Consider the following 7,500-nt stretch of genomic DNA (forward strand, 5'->3'; position numbering starts at 1 on the left):
TTTTATATTTTTTGTAATTTTTTAAGCGGCTTGTCATTGTAGAAATATGATCCGTCCAGTCGGGAGACAAGCTCGTAAAACGCTGGTGATAAATTCTGGCTTAATGGCCAGGGTAAGATCAATAAGCAATACCTGGAGCCTTAAAACACTGCGGGCTTTGGGAATATTAATGTCGTTCAGCGTTCAAAGGGGCTTTTTTCTGGGCGCTTTAGTGGTTAGCGGTTGAGCGGAAAGGCAGATATTGTCGTGGTTGACTGGAGACAGACAGATGGGAGATTTTATTTGTACAGCAGAGGCCGGTATGACAGTGTCAGAAACGGGAGCATTAGAGCTTGGAGAATGACCAAGAGCGAGAGGGGGAGAGAGAGAGAGAGAGTGAAAGAATGAGAGAGTGAGAGAGGGTGAGGGAGAGACAGACAGACAGGGGGTGAGGGACAGACAGACAGACAGACAGACAGACAGGCGGAGAGAGAGAGAGATAAAGAGGCATTGTACTCTGCTGGGGCTGGAGTGTAGCTGGTGTGTAGCAGGCCCTGCAGGAATGTGCTGAAGTGGATTAATGTGCAATAATCTGATCCTGCCTGCATTCCGCTCTCAATGGGGCCTCTGTCAGTTGTTTGTTGGGGCAGTAAAACGATCGCTCTGATTATTTTCTTTCTCTCTCTCTCTCTCTCTCTCTCTCTCTCTCTCTCTCTCTCTCTCTCTCTCTCTCCCTGGTTCCCCCTCTTCCACGCGGTGTCTGCAGATCCGGCTGGGGCACAGGGTTTGGCAGGAGCTGACCTGGGGGTCCGAATCCCCCCCGTAAAGGCAGAGGACTCGGGGTGTGTTCTGTTGGGTTCAGGTTCAGTGTGGGCCGGGCCTCTGTCCAATCCACCGTCTCAGAGTAACTGCTGCTCGTTTATGCTTTTATATTTTATTTTCTCTTTTTCTCTTTCTTTCTCTCTTTCTCTCTCTCTCACTTTTCTTTTGCCAAGAAACCACCCAGCAATATATGCAAGGCAGGCAGTTCTATCTGCTCTGAGAGGGGGGGGGGGGGGGGGATGGGGGGGGTTATGTGTGCGAGCCATAACATCTCTGCTCTTGAAATCTACAGGGATTTATTAGATATGGAAGCCCATTAGCATCATAAAGAACAAACGTGGACGGGCGCGGTGAGCCAGGCTGGGAGCTTAAAGACACAGGGCCGTGTGGGGGGGGCTAATCGCCTGGGCTTGATTTAAGTCTGAGGGGCTGTTTGAGTGGAGCTGTGGATACGGATCTACTTAAGTCACGAGGGGGGGGAGGGGTGTGTGTGTGTGGGGGTGTCGGGGTGGGGGTGGAGGACCACCTACTGCTCCCTGCCATGACCAGCCCACACCCGGACTTCCACACACACACGCTCGGACTTCCACACACACACCCGGACTCCCACACACACACGCTCGGACTTCCACACACACACCCGGACTCCCACACACACGCTCGGACTTCCACACACACGCTCAAACTTCCACACACACACCCGGACTCCCACACACACGCCCGGACTTCCACACACACACACCCAAACTCCTCTTACTACAGTCCATGTCTCAGATTTGGGAGGGTTCCGGGTTTTAACAGCAGTTATCTGGCTCACTGTAATTCTGCTCTGTGAAACACCCCCCAGGACAGGAGTGGAGACTGAAGAGTAGTTCTGTAAGCATTCCTGGGTTCTCCACAGACAGAGCAGAAGCTAGCATCATGCTAATACAGACTGGATGCGCCATCCATGATTCCTGGGAGGTAGAAGGGAAAGCTATATATTTATAGATTATAGAAAGTTGTAGATTTGCTGGCAAGTCACTGTGATTAATTTTGATAATGTGTTTATAGGGTCAGACAAGATAAACTACATGTCACAGAATGCACTTGGACAGGAAGTCTAGGGCGGAGCTATGTTGATGCTTGTGACTCGCTCATGAGTAAAAACTGTTACATGTCAGTGTACAGTGCATGTAAATGCATGTAATTGCCACACAGAAACAATCTGTTTTTATTTATTCTCTGAGTTCCATTGATACTAATATCTCTTATATCCTGGCCTGGTGTTTCCTGGCCAAGCCACAGCGAACACAACGGTAAGTTAGAACAAAACAAGACAACTATCAAATAAAACGGTAATAAAAAAAAATAAAAAAGCGTTTCCATATTTTACATTACATTACGTGGCATTTAGCAGACGCTCTTATCCAGAGCGACGCACAACAAAGTGCAAAGTGCATATTTCTTTGGCTTTACCTCATCATCGCCATCGCCATCGCCATGCTTGTGCTGAGGCTCAGTTTTTTTTTCCAGCTGTAACGCGTGTAGCCTGAGTAAATGTGCTGTTTGCGCAGACGGAAGCGTACACAAACATTAGCAGAATCTCCCAGTGTGCAAATCTGTTTTTAACACGTAATGACTCTTCCTCTCTCTCTCCCTCAGTATTTTCTGTTGTGTTTTTGTATTTGATTAACTTTCATTGAGTAATGTAAATCATTAACTATACAGTTGCTTGCAGTGAGGTGGTTAGTTTGATTCTGTAATGACTGTACTCTAATTAGCCTATTTTAAGCCTGCCTTTATCCCGAATAAACCGCCCCTAATAAAATGGTATTTAAAAATAGGTTAATTGCATTGCAGAACTATTTCAGTAATTGTTATTAAAAAAATAAATTAGATGAGCTCTTTATTGAGAGGGATAGATCTGGGCTAATATGATATGATGGGTCTTTGGCGCATTCTAGTGCTCATTCATGGAAACTGCGGCTCACTTCCACGTAGTTCTTTTGGTCTTGAAACGCTGCAGATTTCTCCTTCTAAAGGATAGGAACTGTTTTAATATATATATTTATTTTCATAAAACCTGAAAATGAATTATCCTTGAATGATTGTGACAATGCCGCATAAAAATGCAGAATTTTATCTTTAGTCATTTATATTTAATGTATATTTACAAAGAAATTAACATTGTAGAGGTCATTTCTTAGTGACCCTCCGTAGAAGACTGCGTTATGGCGGGTATTGAAGAGGGCACGTGACAGAAAATGGAATATGCCTTGGTTGTATTACAGTGATAAGCTACAAAACGGCCTATTATGGCAATGTCATTTATTTCCTTTGGCTGATTTCCATATCCATCTCCACATATGGTATCAAAGCTCATACGGTATTATTATCTTGAAAATATAGTAGCTGTATGTTGACCGGTGAAGTGTTAGGGAAAAAAACCTTGTCGAAGTGTACAAAAGCAGCATGTCAACATTGGGCTCTCTATCTCATTCACTTGATCAAAATTAGCCTCTCACAACGAACACACCGGACTGTTTGAAAGCATGTAACTTATATGAATAGTCTGTGTGCCTATGCAGAACCTAGACCAGCTTCCTGTGCGTTTTTAATAAAGCTGCACCATGACCACTGATTTTGCTTGGTTAGCTTTAATGTAAGTTGGCCTACTGCGTAGCTAGCTTTTCGGGAGTTGCAGAGACTTCGACCAGAAAAAAAAGAAAAAGTAATGTAAGCCGAGAAGCGTTTATGAAGAACCCAGCCGCGGTGAAGACGTCAGTGTGATTTTGTTTTTAAACGACGGGATAGCTCAGCCGCTAACTTTTGTCCAGACAGGAGAATACGGAGCCGTTTGGTTGCTAGGAGACATCGTGCACCAGAGATTACAGATTGCAACAGCGAGGGCATTTCGTATGCGCTTGTATTCGTATTTTTCCAGTTTTGTTAAACTAGAGAGTATATTACGAATGAATATTACAACACAGCCATTCGAAGGGCGAATATTACAACACGGTCATTCAATGAACAGGTTCTAGTACCAGAATTCTGGAAAAATAATATAAAGAAAACTTTTGGCCACAGACGTATCGGGAGAATACATTTTTAGAGTGAACACACATTTACCTCCAAATGTGGGTGTTTAGCCTATTTGTTTTTAAATCGAGAGCAGAATGTCTGGTGGTTTTTAAATGCATTTATCTGCATCAGGACATATAGGCTAGCTCAGTGTAAGAGAAAATGTAAATCTGTAAATATGAACGTTTTTCAGTCAGCATGGGCTTCCATTGTTGTGTTACATTTTGTCATATTACATTAATTTGAATTGGTATTCTTAGTTAGCCTTGTTTTAATTTCCCCTCAGTTTGGTTTTAACTGGTGTTTGGAATTAACTTGTCTTTCCTTTTAATATCCTCTACATGCAGAACTCGACATTTTTATAGGCAAATATGTTTATAAAAAGTTATCTACTTTATTTAATGTGTTCACACTTTGGCCTTGGGTTAATTGTGACAGCGCAGAGTCATATTTGGCTAATATAAACTAATTTGGTATTTCGCATAAAAATCTGCCCAACATCTGTCAGCTGCCACCGTTGTTGGCTCTTTCCCAGATCGGCAGTGCTCTCAGATTTTCACATATCGCCCTCTTGTGGTTTTTTCATGAAATGGCATCATTATTATAAAATGTTCCTCATCTCATATACAGTACGGCTACCATATGCAGTCTCGAGGCGGTATTGTTTAGTGTCTCTTTAAAGTTACGGAGAGCTTCAGAACAGATGTATGGTGTGGATGATTTTGGCAGAAATGCAGTATTAATGTGTGGTGTGTTTTAGCAAACAAACAGCAGAATCACACTAGAGTGACTACTAAACTTAGTTAAAAACAGCACAAACAAGCGGTACTTAGCTAATCCTGGATAAAATGCTACAAACACACGATGGAGAACACTAGTGCATAGTAAATGACTACGGCTGTAAACAGGTAGATGGACATAGCGACATCACATCACATCACCCCACAGAGCAGCCAATCCTAGCCAAACGACAGAGAAGTAAAAACACCACAGAAGAAGGAACAGCCAGGACCAGGGTGTGGGGTTTTTGGGAAAACGTTTTTATATCCAAAGCAAACCAGTCAGCGCTTCACCCCCCAGGAAGTGAAGAGGCAGAGTCAGGTAACAGGAAGTGCTCTCTACACAAACCTTCTCATTCCTGGCGTTCTGAAAAAGTCATATACATCAAAATATAAAATCACTGTTAAAAGAACTTAACTTTTCAAAATACATAATTTATTATTTTATTTATTATATATTATTATTAGGATTTGACATTATTTATTGCCATGTGAATTTTCATATATACATACATATAATTTATTGGCACACAACACACAGTATACTGTATGCATGGATGTTTGTATATACGTTATATATATATATCACTATAAATCCATGTTATATATATTTATATATATTTTTGTAGACATATAGACTTTTTCTCTGAGAAATAGAACAAACTTCATGCTACTGTTGTACGATCACCTCATTTTTATTGCTGGCCTTGTGTGCTACACCAGGTCAAAGATTTGCAGAATACGGAGTGAAGGTTTCAGGGAGTGGCAGAGTTCTGATTTGTTTACTGTGCTGAAATAAAACTATAAAATAAATCACTAAAATAAAAGCCTGAACCAAGCAGAGGGAAAGCTGTTCTGTAATGCCTGATCGGAGAGCTGACAGGGTAAAGGCACCTTAAATAAAAACCACAGAGCTCAATTTCATACAACAGCTGTGTACTATACAGTTAAAATTCACATTCGCAAAGAGCAAGTGAAATAAAGAATACATGTCCTTTTCGCTGAATATATATGCAGTTAAAAAACTCAACTCAATATAAAAATGACATTATACATGGTTTTGTATTTAATAGCCTGAGGAGGCATTCCTCAACACAAAGAAAAATACACAACGTAACATGGCTTTTATCATGCCATGTAGAATTAGGCTTGTGGTTTAAATATTCTCATCTCAATAGCTCTCTGGATAGAACAGAAGGTCACTTTGGAATTAAAATAGAAAGCACAAAAACTCATTAAATACATTTAAGTGGCTTCATGGCATAAAACATGTCAATAAATCTGTCACTTAATAAAATATTTTTTTTTGTACACAGTCAATACAATAATACAGGTTTCCAGTGCTATGGGAGAAAAACGTTTTATATATAAGAACAAATCCATTTCATATTTTCATTATAATCGGTTTTAAAATTTCCGTTTTTATTTTACAGTTGATAAATGAGGTCAAATGGCAGGTTTGACCCAGCGGTGAATGAGAAGAGGCAGAGGTGTTAGCATGTTCAGCCGCTGTGAGCCCAGTGGCCAGGGTGTGTGTGCTGCTGGCTCTGTGGAGAGCACACGCGTGTCGTTACAGAGGCTGGAGGGTCTGACCTGAGCATTAGAGACAGTGGGACACTGTGCTATGACAGTGCTATGACTGTGCTGCTGACCATGCTATAGCCTGTGTTACACTGATGTGACTGCTATAGCCTGTGTTGTGGCAGTGTGTTGCTGTACTGTTATAGTTCTGCTGACTGTGCTATAGCCTGTGTTATAGTTCTGCTGACTGCTATAGCCTGTGTTATAGTGCTGACTGTGCTATAGCCTGTGTTATAGTGCTGATGACTGTGCTATAGCTTGTGTTATAGTGCTGACTGTGCTATAGCCTGTTATAGTGCTGACTGTGCTATAACCTGTGTTATAGTGCTGATGACTGCTATAGCCTGTGTTATAGTGCTGACTGCTATAGCCTGTGTTATAGAGCTGATGACTGTGCTATAGCCTGTGTTATAGTGCTGATGACTGCTATTGCCTATGTTATAGTGCTGATGACTGTGCTATTGCCTATGTTATAGTGCTGATGACTGCTATAGCCTGTGTTATAGTGCTGATGACTGCTATAGCCTGTGTTATAGTGCTGATGACTGTGCTATTGCCTATGTTATAGTGCTGATGACTGCTATAGCCTCTGTTATAGTACTGATGACTGCTATAGCCTGTGTTATAGTGCTGATGACTGTGCTATAGCCTGTGTTATAGTGCTGATGACTGCTATAGCCTGTGTTATAGTGCTGATGACTGCTATAGCCTGTGTTATAGTGCTGATGACTGCTATAGCCTGTGTTATAGTGCTGATGACTGCTATAGCCTGTGTTATAGTTCTGCTGACTGTGCTATAGCCTGTGTTAGTGCTGATGACTGCTATAGCCTGTGTTGTTGCAGTGTTGATGGCTGTGCTGTGGAGTTGTGGCTTTAGTCTTTCAAAACAAATGACAAAGAAAAGCTGCCTTTTAACTTAGAAACACCATTTCCCTCACATGTGTAAGTATATGTAGACACTGCGGTTACTGACATGAAGGCAGAGACTGGGGCAGGGAGGAGGAGTGGAGGATTGTGGGTAATGTGTGTGTGTGTGTGTGCAGGGGTGGTGGAAGGGGAAGTCTTTATTGGAGCAACATAGCGAGAATTCAAACTGTTAGTTTTCGTAGCTGTGCACGTTTGCATGAAGAATATGCGTGTGTGTGTGTGTGGGGCAGTGAGTGTGTGTGTGTATGTGTGTGTGTGTGTGTGTGTGTGTGTGTACCTTGTGAGTGTGTGTGCGAGGCAGTGTATGTGTGTGTGTGTATGTGTGCATGGGGCAGTGTGTGTGTGTATA

The 7,500-nt window shown here is 42.0% G+C and overlaps 1 protein-coding gene across 1 annotated transcript in view; it reads right to left on the reverse strand.

The window, feature by feature from the left end:
• Window positions 1–5,686: 5,686 nt before the first annotated feature.
• tfeb (transcription factor EB) overlaps window positions 5,687–7,500 on the reverse strand; it is a 38,763-nt gene continuing 36,949 nt past the window's right edge. Inside the window, exon 9 of the mRNA XM_061219507.1 lies at window positions 5,687–7,500. This exon is cut by the window's right edge and continues 1,222 nt beyond it. The gene's annotated coding sequence lies outside the window, so the exon portion shown is untranslated.

Source organism: Conger conger, chromosome 14 (assembly GCF_963514075.1).
Source record: "Conger conger chromosome 14, fConCon1.1, whole genome shotgun sequence".
Classification (NCBI taxonomy): domain Eukaryota; kingdom Metazoa; phylum Chordata; class Actinopteri; order Anguilliformes; family Congridae; genus Conger; species Conger conger.